Below are 14121 nucleotides of genomic sequence, written 5' to 3' on the forward strand. Positions count from 1 at the left end.
ACTTTTCAATTTGAAAATTTCAGTAAAAACTGATTGTGCATGTCTTTGAAATGTCAGTATGAAATGGTGTGATGTGCGTAATAAATAGATTCTGACAATTGATCAATGAAACATAAGAAAATGTTCAGATGAATTGACTGCATGCAGCGACATTTGTGCATGTGACGGTATTTATGTTTTTCAGCCTCACTATTTAACCCTCTACAGGATGTATTTAAAAAAAAAAAACCCAGGCAGGTACAATGACCAAGACGTTAAAGTTGCTCCATCTTAAAGGTTATCCATAACCTTTGCATTGACACCATATCTGCATCTCATCGTCAGGGATGACCCAAGCACGAGTGATTTCACAACAAAGGCCAACAAAAGCCCAGGGGTGCGAAATCTCAGCTTTAAAGCTGATTTCAGCTTTTTTGGTTTTGGATTTCAGCTTTTTTCCCTCTCGTGCTGTGTACAAAAGTATAGGATTTCCAAAGTTCAGGGTTTTTTTTTACACCTTTTTCAGCTTTTTTCAGCTATTTTTATCAGTGGTCACTCACACCCCTGAAAGCCCTGTTTGGTTTGCAAGTTTACATGTAAGTTCACATGTCAGTTGTGAGATGAACCCACGTTAAAGCAACAACTCTCCAATTTAGTACCTCTTTTCAATGCACATTGCACATCAACGGCACTTTCTTTGGACAGCTGAGAGTCCACAACTCATGCAGCAAATGTTGTCCATCATTTTGAAATCAATGATGCTCTGCCATCCGTGACCGAAGAGATGTCATAAGATATCACTAAAAAGCAAATGAACTACCCCTAAAGATGGGCCACTTTGACATTTTTGAAAGATCCTAACCTTTACATATTAGCCCATCGTTTTTCGAAATACCATTTTCTTGATGCATCCTGTTCATATGCATTGCAACCGTTAACTGACTTAAATTGTGTTCCAGATGAATTTTGTTTGTTCCGTTCTTCTTTCAACTCAAACATATTCTGAATCCACACCGCTCCCCATTAATGGATCTTTTTCTCACTCTTCAACAGCGAACAACTTTATTTACCGTGTGGAACGTCATCCCACCTCATGAATGGACTCCACCGTGACTACGCTTCTTGAGAGGTTGATATTAGCAGTGTTTTCAGCAGACTCTAAGGCCTGGATCTCGATTGGATTGAGCGCTTGAACACTTGAACACTTGACCCGAGTTGACGACCCCAAGGCCTTGACCCAATGGTGCGGACCCACGGAATTGGCCTGAGTCTTTGGCCCACGGCCATGCTCCGAGTATGTGGCGGTTTGACGGATGCCGTCACACGGACTGGCCCGAGTCATCGACCATGCCTTGACCCGAGGTGCCAAGCTACGGACTTGACCGGAGCCGTCGACCCGCGGCCTTGTGCAACTTGAACACTTGAACACTTGACCCGAGTTGATGTCCCCAAGGCCTTGACCCAATGGTGCGGACCGACGGAATTGGCCTGAGTCTTTAGCCACGGCCATGCTCCGTGGAGGTGGCGGCCCACGGCCTTGCGCCGGGGTGTCGTCCTATGGACTGGCCCGAGTCATCGACCATGCCTTGACCCGAGGTGCCAAGCTACGGACTTGACCAGAGCCGTCAACCCGCGGCCTTGTGCAACTTGAACACTTGAACACTTGACCCGAGTTGATGACCCCAAGGCCTTGACCCAATGGTGCGGACCGACGGAATTGGCCTGAGTCTTTAGCCAACGGCCATGCTCCGTGGAGGTGGCGGCCCACGGAATTGGCCCGAGTCGGCGGCCCACGGCAAACTCCCGAGGTGCCGGCCCCCGGAACGGGCCCGAGTCGTCCATCGGCTCACGGCCTTTCGCCGGGGTGTCGTCCCACGGACTTGCTCGAGTCGTCGGCCCACGGCCTTGCGCCGGGGTGTCGTCCTACGGACTGGCCCGAGTCATCGACCATGCCTTGACCCGAGGTGCCGAGCTACGGACTTGACCAGAGCCGTCAACCCGCGGCCTTGTGACCACTACCGTGAATGCTCTTTGGAATTCTTGTGGTGAGTTTTATTTTAGAAACAAAAGAGACCTGTATATGAAGAAATATGATTCCTCGGGTGGTATTTTAACCCCCTCCACCCCACCCCCCCCCACCCCCCCCCCCGGCAAAATATACATTGCTTGATCTCCTATTAAAATATGAATTCTAAAGTCTAACTTTAAGTACTCATTCTCAAATTGAAACTTTTCAATTTGAAAATTTCAGTAAAAACTGATTGTGCATGTCTTTGAAATGTCAGTATGAAATGGTGTGATGTGCGTAATAAATAGATTCTGACAATTGATCAATGAAAACATAAGAAAATGTTCAGATGAATTGACTGCATGCAGCGACATTTGTGCATGTGACGGTATTTATGTTTTTCAGCCTCACTATTTAACCCTCTACAGGATGTATTTAAAAAAAAAAAAACCCAGGCAGGTACAATGACCAAGACGTTAAAGTTGCTCCATCTTAAAGGGTAGTCCATAACCTTTGCATTGACACCATATCTGCATCTCATCAGTCAGGGATGACCAAGCACGAGTGATTTCACAACAAAGGCCAACAAAGCCCAGGGGTGCGAAATCTCAGCTTTAAAGCTGATTTCAGCTTTTTTGGTTTTGGATTTCAGCTTTTTTCCCTCTCGTGCTGTGTACAAAAGTATAGGAGATTTCCAAAGTTCAGGGTTTTTTTTTACACCTTTTTCAGCTTTTTTCAGCTATTTTTATCAGTGGTCACTCACACCCCTGAAAGCCCTGTTTGCAAGTTTACATGTAAGTTCACATGTCAGTGGTGAGATGAACCCACGTTAAAGCAACAACATCTCCAATGTACCTCTTTTCAATGCACATTGCACATCAACGGCACTTTCTTTGGACAGCTGAGAGTCCACCACTCATGCAGCAAATGTTGTCCATCATTTTGAAATCAATGATGCTCTGCCATCCGTGACCGAAGAGATGTCAATAAGATATCACTAAAAAGCAAATGAACTACCCCTAAAGATGGGCCACTTTGACATTTTTGAAGATCCTAACCTTTACATATTAGCCCATCGTTTTTCGAAATACCATTTTCTTGATGCATCCTGTTCATATGCATTGCAACCGTTAACTGACTTAAATTGTGTTCCAGATGAATTTTGTTTGTTCCGTTCTTCTTTCAACTCAAACATATTCTGAATCCACACCGCTCCCCATTAATGGATCTTTTTCTCACTCTTCAACAGCGAACAACTTTATTTACCGTGTGGAACGTCATCCCACCTCATGAATGGACTCCACCGTGACTACGCTTCTTGAGAGGTTGATATTAGCAGTGTTTTCAGCAGACTCTAAGGCCTGGATCTCGATTGGATTGAGCGCTTGAACACTTGAACACTTGACCCGAGTTGACGACCCCAAGGCCTTGACCCAATGGTGCGGACCCACGGAATTGGCCTGAGTCTTTGGCCCACGGCCATGCTCCGAGTATGTGGCGGTTTGACGGATGCCGTCACACGGACTGGCCCGAGTCATCGACCATGCCTTGACCCGAGGTGCCAAGCTACGGACTTGACCGGAGCCGTCGACCCGCGGCCTTGTGCAACTTGAACACTTGAACACTTGACCCGAGTTGATGTCCCCAAGGCCTTGACCCAATGGTGCGGACCGACGGAATTGGCCTGAGTCTTTAGCCAACGGCCATGCTCCGTGGAGGTGGCGGCCCACGGCCTTGCGCCGGGGTGTCGTCCTATGGACTGGCCCGAGTCATCGACCATGCCTTGACCCGAGGTGCCAAGCTACGGACTTGACCAGAGCCGTCAACCCGCGGCCTTGTGCAACTTGAACACTTGAACACTTGACCCGAGTTGATGACCCCAAGGCCTTGACCCAATGGTGCGGACCGACGGAATTGGCCTGAGTCTTTAGCCAACGGCCATGCTCCGTGGAGGTGGCGGCCCACGGAATTGGCCCGAGTCGGCGGCCCACGGCAAACTCCCGAGGTGCCGGCCCCCGGAACGGGCCCGAGTCGTCCATCGGCTCACGGCCTTTCGCCGGGGTGTCGTCCCACGGACTTGCTCGAGTCGTCGGCCCACGGCCTTGCGCCGGGGTGTCGTCCTACGGACTGGCCCGAGTCATCGACCATGCCTTGACCCGAGGTGCCGAGCTACGGACTTGACCAGAGCCGTCAACCCGCGGCCTTGTGACCACTACCGTGAATGCTCTTTGGAATTCTTGTGGTGAGTTTTATTTTAGAAACAAAAAGAGACCTGTATATGAAGAAATATGATTCCTCGGGTGGTATTTTAACCCCCTCCACCCCACCCCCCCCCCCCCACCCCCCCCCCCCCCCCCCCCGGCAAAATATACATTGCTTGATCTCCTATTAAAATATGAATTCTAAAGTCTAACTTTAAGTACTCATTCTCAAATTGAAACTTTTCAATTTGAAAATTTCAGTAAAAACTGATTGTGCATGTCTTTGAAATGTCAGTATGAAATGGTGTGATGTGCGTAATAAATAGATTCTGACAATTGATCAATGAAAACATAAGAAAATGTTCAGATGAATTGACTGCATGCAGCGACATTTGTGCATGTGACGGTATTTATGTTTTTCAGCCTCACTATTTAACCCTCTACAGGATGTATTTAAAAAAAAAAAACCCAGGCAGGTACAATGACCAAGACGTTAAAGTTGCTCCATCTTAAAGGGTAGTCCATAACCTTTGCATTGACACCATATCTGCATCTCATCAGTCAGGGATGACCAAGCACGAGTGATTTCACAACAAAGGCCAACAAAGCCCAGGGGTGCGAAATCTCAGCTTTAAAGCTGATTTCAGCTTTTTTGGTTTTGGATTTCAGCTTTTTTCCCTCTCGTGCTGTGTACAAAAGTATAGGAGATTTCCAAAGTTCAGGGTTTTTTTTAACACCTTTTTCAGCTTTTTTCAGCTATTTTTATCAGTGGTCACTCACACCCCTGAAAGCCCTGTTTGCAAGTTTACATGTAAGTTCACATGTCAGTGGTGAGATGAACCCACGTTAAAGCAACAACATCTCCAATGTACCTCTTTTCAATGCACATTGCACATCAACGGCACTTTCTTTGGACAGCTGAGAGTCCACCACTCATGCAGCAAATGTTGTCCATCATTTTGAAATCAATGATGCTCTGCCATCCGTGACCGAAGAGATGTCAATAAGATATCACTAAAAAGCAAATGAACTACCCCTAAAGATGGGCCACTTTGACATTTTTGAAGATCCTAACCTTTACATATTAGCCCATCGTTTTTTCGAAATACCATTTTCTTGATGCATCCTGTTCATATGCATTGCAACCGTTAACTGACTTAAATTGTGTTCCAGATGAATTTTGTTTGTTCCGTTCTTCTTTCAACTCAAACATATTCTGAATCCACACCGCTCCCCATTAATGGATCTTTTTCTCACTCTTCAACAGCGAACAACTTTATTTACCGTGTGGAACGTCATCCCACCTCATGAATGGACTCCACCGTGACTACGCTTCTTGAGAGGTTGATATTAGCAGTGTTTTCAGCAGACTCTAAGGCCTGGATCTCGATTGGATTGAGCGCTTGAACACTTGAACACTTGACCCGAGTTGACGACCCCAAGGCCTTGACCCAATGGTGCGGACCCACGGAATTGGCCTGAGTCTTTGGCCCACGGCCATGCTCCGAGTATGTGGCGGTTTGACGGATGCCGTCACACGGACTGGCCCGAGTCATCGACCATGCCTTGACCCGAGGTGCCAAGCTACGGACTTGACCGGAGCCGTCGACCCGCGGCCTTGTGCAACTTGAACACTTGAACACTTGACCCGAGTTGATGTCCCCAAGGCCTTGACCCAATGGTGCGGACCGACGGAATTGGCCTGAGTCTTTAGCCAACGGCCATGCTCCGTGGAGGTGGCGGCCCACGGCCTTGCGCCGGGGTGTCGTCCTATGGACTGGCCCGAGTCATCGACCATGCCTTGACCCGAGGTGCCAAGCTACGGACTTGACCAGAGCCGTCAACCCGCGGCCTTGTGCAACTTGAACACTTGAACACTTGACCCGAGTTGATGACCCCAAGGCCTTGACCCAATGGTGCAGACCGACGGAATTGGCCTGAGTCTTTAGCCAACGGCCATGCTCCGTGGAGGTGGCGGCCCACGGAATTGGCCCGAGTCGGCGGCCCACGGCAAACTCCCGAGGTGCCGGCCCCCGGAACGGGCCCGAGTCGTCCATCGGCTCACGGCCTTTCGCCGGGGTGTCGTCCCACGGACTTGCTCGAGTCGTCGGCCCACGGCCTTGCGCCGGGGTGTCGTCCTACGGACTGGCCCGAGTCATCGACCATGCCTTGACCCGAGGTGCCGAGCTACGGACTTGACCAGAGCCGTCAACCCGCGGCCTTGTGACCACTACCGTGAATGCTCTTTGGAATTCTTGTGGTGAGTTTTATTTTAGAAACAAAAAGAGACCTGTATATGAAGAAATATGATTCCTCGGGTGGTATTTTAACCCCCTCCACCCCACCCCCCCCCCACCCCCCCCCCGGCAAAATATACATTGCTTGATCTCCTATTAAAATATGAATTCTAAAGTCTAACTTTAAGTACTCATTCTCAAATTGAAACTTTTCAATTTGAAAATTTCAGTAAAAACTGATTGTGCATGTCTTTGAAATGTCAGTATGAAATGGTGTGATGTGCGTAATAAATAGATTCTGACAATTGATCAATGAAAACATAAGAAAATGTTCAGATGAATTGACTGCATGCAGCGACATTTGTGCATGTGACGGTATTTATGTTTTTCAGCCTCACTATTTAACCCTCTACAGGATGTATTTAAAAAAAAAAAAACCCAGGCAGGTACAATGACCAAGACGTTAAAGTTGCTCCATCTTAAAGGGTAGTCCATAACCTTTGCATTGACACCATATCTGCATCTCATCAGTCAGGGATGACCAAGCACGAGTGATTTCACAACAAAGGCCAACAAAGCCCAGGGGTGCGAAATCTCAGCTTTAAAGCTGATTTCAGCTTTTTTGGTTTTGGATTTCAGCTTTTTTCCCTCTCGTGCTGTGTACAAAAGTATAGGAGATTTCCAAAGTTCAGGGTTTTTTTTTACACCTTTTTCAGCTTTTTTCAGCTATTTTTATCAGTGGTCACTCACACCCCTGAAAGCCCTGTTTGCAAGTTTACATGTAAGTTCACATGTCAGTGGTGAGATGAACCCACGTTAAAGCAACAACATCTCCAATGTACCTCTTTTCAATGCACATTGCACATCAACGGCACTTTCTTTGGACAGCTGAGAGTCCACCACTCATGCAGCAAATGTTGTCCATCATTTTGAAATCAATGATGCTCTGCCATCCGTGACCGAAGAGATGTCAATAAGATATCACTAAAAAGCAAATGAACTACCCCTAAAGATGGGCCACTTTGACATTTTTGAAGATCCTAACCTTTACATATTAGCCCATCGTTTTTCGAAATACCATTTTCTTGATGCATCCTGTTCATATGCATTGCAACCGTTAACTGACTTAAATTGTGTTCCAGATGAATTTTGTTTGTTCCGTTCTTCTTTCAACTCAAACATATTCTGAATCCACACCGCTCCCCATTAATGGATCTTTTTCTCACTCTTCAACAGCGAACAACTTTATTTACCGTGTGGAACGTCATCCCACCTCATGAATGGACTCCACCGTGACTACGCTTCTTGAGAGGTTGATATTAGCAGTGTTTTCAGCAGACTCTAAGGCCTGGATCTCGATTGGATTGAGCGCTTGAACACTTGAACACTTGACCCGAGTTGACGACCCCAAGGCCTTGACCCAATGGTGCGGACCCACGGAATTGGCCTGAGTCTTTGGCCCACGGCCATGCTCCGAGTATGTGGCGGTTTGACGGATGCCGTCACACGGACTGGCCCGAGTCATCGACCATGCCTTGACCCGAGGTGCCAAGCTACGGACTTGACCGGAGCCGTCGACCCGCGGCCTTGTGCAACTTGAACACTTGAACACTTGACCCGAGTTGATGTCCCCAAGGCCTTGACCCAATGGTGCGGACCGACGGAATTGGCCTGAGTCTTTAGCCAACGGCCATGCTCCGTGGAGGTGGCGGCCCACGGCCTTGCGCCGGGGTGTCGTCCTATGGACTGGCCCGAGTCATCGACCATGCCTTGACCCGAGGTGCCAAGCTACGGACTTGACCAGAGCCGTCAACCCGCGGCCTTGTGCAACTTGAACACTTGAACACTTGACCCGAGTTGATGACCCCAAGGCCTTGACCCAATGGTGCGGACCGACGGAATTGGCCTGAGTCTTTAGCCAACGGCCATGCTCCGTGGAGGTGGCGGCCCACGGAATTGGCCCGAGTCGGCGGCCCACGGCAAACTCCCGAGGTGCCGGCCCCCGGAACGGGCCCGAGTCGTCCATCGGCTCACGGCCTTTCGCCGGGGTGTCGTCCCACGGACTTGCTCGAGTCGTCGGCCCACGGCCTTGCGCCGGGGTGTCGTCCTACGGACTGGCCCGAGTCATCGACCATGCCTTGACCCGAGGTGCCGAGCTACGGACTTGACCAGAGCCGTCAACCCGCGGCCTTGTGACCACTACCGTGAATGCTCTTTGGAATTCTTGTGGTGAGTTTTATTTTAGAAACAAAAAGAGACCTGTATATGAAGAAATATGATTCCTCGGGTGGTATTTTAACCCCCTCCACCCCACCCCCCCCCCCAACCGCCCCCGGCAAAATATACATTGCTTGATCTCCTATTAAAATATGAATTCTAAAGTCTAACTTTAAGTACTCATTCTCAAATTGAAACTTTTCAATTTGAAAATTTCAGTAAAAACTGATTGTGCATGTCTTTGAAATGTCAGTATGAAATGGTGTGATGTGCGTAATAAATAGATTCTGACAATTGATCAATGAAAACATAAGAAAATGTTCAGATGAATTGACTGCATGCAGCGACATTTGTGCATGTGACGGTATTTATGTTTTTCAGCCTCACTATTTAACCCTCTACAGGATGTATTTAAAAAAAAAAAAACCCAGGCAGGTACAATGACCAAGACGTTAAAGTTGCTCCATCTTAAAGGGTAGTCCATAACCTTTGCATTGACACCATATCTGCATCTCATCAGTCAGGGATGACCAAGCACGAGTGATTTCACAACAAAGGCCAACAAAGCCCAGGGGTGCGAAATCTCAGCTTTAAAGCTGATTTCAGCTTTTTTGGTTTTGGATTTCAGCTTTTTTCCCTCTCGTGCTGTGTACAAAAGTAAAGGAGATTTCCAAAGTTCAGGTTTTTTTTAACACCTTTTTCAGCTTTTTTCAGCTATTTTTATCAGTGGTCACTCACACCCCTGAAAGCCCTGTTTGCAAGTTTACATGTAAGTTCACATGTCAGTGGTGAGATGAACCCACGTTAAAGCAACAACATCTCCAATGTACCTCTTTTCAATGCACATTGCACATCAACGGCACTTTCTTTGGACAGCTGAGAGTCCACCACTCATGCAGCAAATGTTGTCCATCATTTTGAAATCAATGATGCTCTGCCATCCGTGACCGAAGAGATGTCAATAAGATATCACTAAAAAGCAAATGAACTACCCCTAAAGATGGGCCACTTTGACATTTTTGAAGATCCTAACCTTTACATATTAGCCCATCGTTTTTCGAAATACCATTTTCTTGATGCATCCTGTTCATATGCATTGCAACCGTTAACTGACTTAAATTGTGTTCCAGATGAATTTTGTTTGTTCCGTTCTTCTTTCAACTCAAACATATTCTGAATCCACACCGCTCCCCATTAATGGATCTTTTTCTCACTCTTCAACAGCGAACAACTTTATTTACCGTGTGGAACGTCATCCCACCTCATGAATGGACTCCACCGTGACTACGCTTCTTGAGAGGTTGATATTAGCAGTGTTTTCAGCAGACTCTAAGGCCTGGATCTCGATTGGATTGAGCGCTTGAACACTTGAACACTTGACCCGAGTTGACGACCCCAAGGCCTTGACCCAATGGTGCGGACCCACGGAATTGGCCTGAGTCTTTGGCCCACGGCCATGCTCCGAGTATGTGGCGGTTTGACGGATGCCGTCACACGGACTGGCCCGAGTCATCGACCATGCCTTGACCCGAGGTGCCAAGCTACGGACTTGACCGGAGCCGTCGACCCGCGGCCTTGTGCAACTTGAACACTTGAACACTTGACCCGAGTTGATGTCCCCAAGGCCTTGACCCAATGGTGCGGACCGACGGAATTGGCCTGAGTCTTTAGCCAACGGCCATGCTCCGTGGAGGTGGCGGCCCACGGCCTTGCGCCGGGGTGTCGTCCTATGGACTGGCCCGAGTCATCGACCATGCCTTGACCCGAGGTGCCAAGCTACGGACTTGACCAGAGCCGTCAACCCGCGGCCTTGTGCAACTTGAACACTTGAACACTTGACCCGAGTTGATGACCCCAAGGCCTTGACCCAATGGTGCGGACCGACGGAATTGGCCTGAGTCTTTAGCCAACGGCCATGCTCCGTGGAGGTGGCGGCCCACGGAATTGGCCCGAGTCGGCGGCCCACGGCAAACTCCCGAGGTGCCGGCCCCCGGAACGGGCCCGAGTCGTCCATCGGCTCACGGCCTTTCGCCGGGGTGTCGTCCCACGGACTTGCTCGAGTCGTCGGCCCACGGCCTTGCGCCGGGGTGTCGTCCTACGGACTGGCCCGAGTCATCGACCATGCCTTGACCCGAGGTGCCGAGCTACGGACTTGACCAGAGCCGTCAACCCGCGGCCTTGTGACCACTACCGTGAATGCTCTTTGGAATTCTTGTGGTGAGTTTTATTTTAGAAACAAAAAGAGACCTGTATATGAAGAAATATGATTCCTCGGGTGGTATTTTAACCCCCTCCACCCCACCCCCACCCCCCCCCCCCCGGCAAAATATACATTGCTTGATCTCCTATTAAAATATGAATTCTAAAGTCTAACTTAAAGTACTCATTCTCAAATTGAAACTTTTCAATTTGAAAATTTCAGTAAAAACTGATTGTGCATGTCTTTGAAATGTCAGTATGAAATGGTGTGATGTGCGTAATAAATAGATTCTGACAATTGATCGATGAAAACATAAGAAAATGTTCAGATGAATTGACTGCATGCAGCGACATTTGTGCATGTGACGGTATTTATGTTTTTCAGCCTCACTATTTAACCCTCTACAGGATGTATTTAAAAAAAAAAAAACCCAGGCAGGTACAATGACCAAGACGTTAAAGTTGCTCCATCTTAAAGGGTAGTCCATAACCTTTGCATTGACACCATATCTGCATCTCATCAGTCAGGGATGACCAAGCACGAGTGATTTCACAACAAAGGCCAACAAAGCCCAGGGGTGCGAAATCTCAGCTTTAAAGCTGATTTCAGCTTTTTTGGTTTTGGATTTCAGCTTTTTTCCCTCTCGTGCTGTGTACAAAAGTATAGGAGATTTCCAAAGTTCAGGGTTTTTTTTAACACCTTTTTCAGCTTTTTTCAGCTATTTTTATCAGTGGTCACTCACACCCCTGAAAGCCCTGTTTGCAAGTTTACATGTAAGTTCACATGTCAGTGGTGAGATGAACCCACGTTAAAGCAACAACATCTCCAATGTACCTCTTTTCAATGCACATTGCACATCAACGGCACTTTCTTTGGACAGCTGAGAGTCCACCACTCATGCAGCAAATGTTGTCCATCATTTTGAAATCAATGATGCTCTGCCATCCGTGACCGAAGAGATGTCAATAAGATATCACTAAAAAGCAAATGAACTACCCCTAAAGATGGGCCACTTTGACATTTTTGAAGATCCTAACCTTTACATATTAGCCCATCGTTTTTCGAAATACCATTTTCTTGATGCATCCTGTTCATATGCATTGCAACCGTTAACTGACTTAAATTGTGTTCCAGATGAATTTTGTTTGTTCCGTTCTTCTTTCAACTCAAACATATTCTGAATCCACACCGCTCCCCATTAATGGATCTTTTTCTCACTCTTCAACAGCGAACAACTTTATTTACCGTGTGGAACGTCATCCCACCTCATGAATGGACTCCACCGTGACTACGCTTCTTGAGAGGTTGATATTAGCAGTGTTTTCAGCAGACTCTAAGGCCTGGATCTCGATTGGATTGAGCGCTTGAACACTTGAACACTTGACCCGAGTTGACGACCCCAAGGCCTTGACCCAATGGTGCGGACCCACGGAATTGGCCTGAGTCTTTGGCCCACGGCCATGCTCCGAGTATGTGGCGGTTTGACGGATGCCGTCACACGGACTGGCCCGAGTCATCGACCATGCCTTGACCCGAGGTGCCAAGCTACGGACTTGACCGGAGCCGTCGACCCGCGGCCTTGTGCAACTTGAACACTTGAACACTTGACCCGAGTTGATGTCCCCAAGGCCTTGACCCAATGGTGCGGACCGACGGAATTGGCCTGAGTCTTTAGCCAACGGCCATGCTCCGTGGAGGTGGCGGCCCACGGCCTTGCGCCGGGGTGTCGTCCTATGGACTGGCCCGAGTCATCGACCATGCCTTGACCCGAGGTGCCAAGCTACGGACTTGACCAGAGCCGTCAACCCGCGGCCTTGTGCAACTTGAACACTTGAACACTTGACCCGAGTTGATGACCCCAAGGCCTTGACCCAATGGTGCGGACCGACGGAATTGGCCTGAGTCTTTAGCCAACGGCCATGCTCCGTGGAGGTGGCGGCCCACGGAATTGGCCCGAGTCGGCGGCCCACGGCAAACTCCCGAGGTGCCGGCCCCCGGAACGGGCCCGAGTCGTCCATCGGCTCACGGCCTTTCGCCGGGGTGTCGTCCCACGGACTTGCTCGAGTCGTCGGCCCACGGCCTTGCGCCGGGGTGTCGTCCTACGGACTGGCCCGAGTCATCGACCATGCCTTGACCCGAGGTGCCGAGCTACGGACTTGACCAGAGCCGTCAACCCGCGGCCTTGTGACCACTACCGTGAATGCTCTTTGGAATTCTTGTGGTGAGTTTTATTTTAGAAACAAAAAGAGACCTGTATATGAAGAAATATGATTCCTCGGGTGGTATTTTAACCCCCTCCACCCCACCCCCACCCCCCCCCCCCCCGGCAAAATATACATTGCTTGATCTCCTATTAAAATATGAATTCTAAAGTCTAACTTAAAGTACTCATTCTCAAATTGAAACTTTTCAATTTGAAAATTTCAGTAAAAACTGATTGTGCATGTCTTTGAAATGTCAGTATGAAATGGTGTGATGTGCGTAATAAATAGATTCTGACAATTGATCGATGAAAACATAAGAAAATGTTCAGATGAATTGACTGCATGCAGCGACATTTGTGCATGTGACGGTATTTATGTTTTTCAGCCTCACTATTTAACCCTCTACAGGATGTATTTAAAAAAAAAAAAACCCAGGCAGGTACAATGACCAAGACGTTAAAGTTGCTCCATCTTAAAGGGTAGTCCATAACCTTTGCATTGACACCATATCTGCATCTCATCAGTCAGGGATGACCAAGCACGAGTGATTTCACAACAAAGGCCAACAAAGCCCAGGGGTGCGAAATCTCAGCTTTAAAGCTGATTTCAGCTTTTTTGGTTTTGGATTTCAGCTTTTTTCCCTCTCGTGCTGTGTACAAAAGTATAGGAGATTTCCAAAGTTCAGGGTTTTTTTTAACACCTTTTTCAGCTTTTTTCAGCTATTTTTATCAGTGGTCACTCACACCCCTGAAAGCCCTGTTTGCAAGTTTACATGTAAGTTCACATGTCAGTGGTGAGATGAACCCACGTTAAAGCAACAACATCTCCAATGTACCTCTTTTCAATGCACATTGCACATCAACGGCACTTTCTTTGGACAGCTGAGAGTCCACCACTCATGCAGCAAATGTTGTCCATCATTTTGAAATCAATGATGCTCTGCCATCCGTGACCGAAGAGATGTCAATAAGATATCACTAAAAAGCACATGAACTACCCCTAAAGATGGGCCACTTTGACATTTTTGAAGATCCTAACCTTTACATATTAGCCCATCGTTTTTCGAAATACCATT

Source organism: Patiria miniata, unplaced genomic scaffold (genome assembly GCF_015706575.1).
Source record: "Patiria miniata isolate m_02_andy unplaced genomic scaffold, ASM1570657v1 HiC_scaffold_25, whole genome shotgun sequence".
Classification (NCBI taxonomy): domain Eukaryota; kingdom Metazoa; phylum Echinodermata; class Asteroidea; order Valvatida; family Asterinidae; genus Patiria; species Patiria miniata.